The following is a 341-nucleotide window of genomic DNA, read 5'->3' on the forward strand; positions in this document are numbered from 1 at the left end:
ATCGTATCTTAAAGACCTCGTAGAGCCTTATCATCCGAGCAGAGCACTTTGCTCTCAGAGTGCAGGTTTACTTGCGGTTCCTAGAGTCCACAGAAGCAGAATGGGAGGCAGAGCCTTTAGCTATCAAGCTCCTCTCCTATGGAACCAACACCCAGTCTCAGTTCAGGAGGTGGACACCCTCTCTACCTTTAAGATTAGACTTAAGACGTTCCTTTTTGATAAAGCTTACAGTTAGGGCTGGATCAGGTGACCCTGAGCCTTCCCTTAGTTATGCTGCTATAGGCCTAGGCTGCTGGGGGCCCCATGATGCTCTGAGTTTCTTTCCCCTCCCCTCCTACTCT

The sequence above is a fragment of the Monopterus albus genome, unplaced genomic scaffold (genome assembly GCF_001952655.1).
Source record: "Monopterus albus unplaced genomic scaffold, M_albus_1.0 scaffold172.1, whole genome shotgun sequence".
In the NCBI taxonomy this organism is placed as follows: domain Eukaryota; kingdom Metazoa; phylum Chordata; class Actinopteri; order Synbranchiformes; family Synbranchidae; genus Monopterus; species Monopterus albus.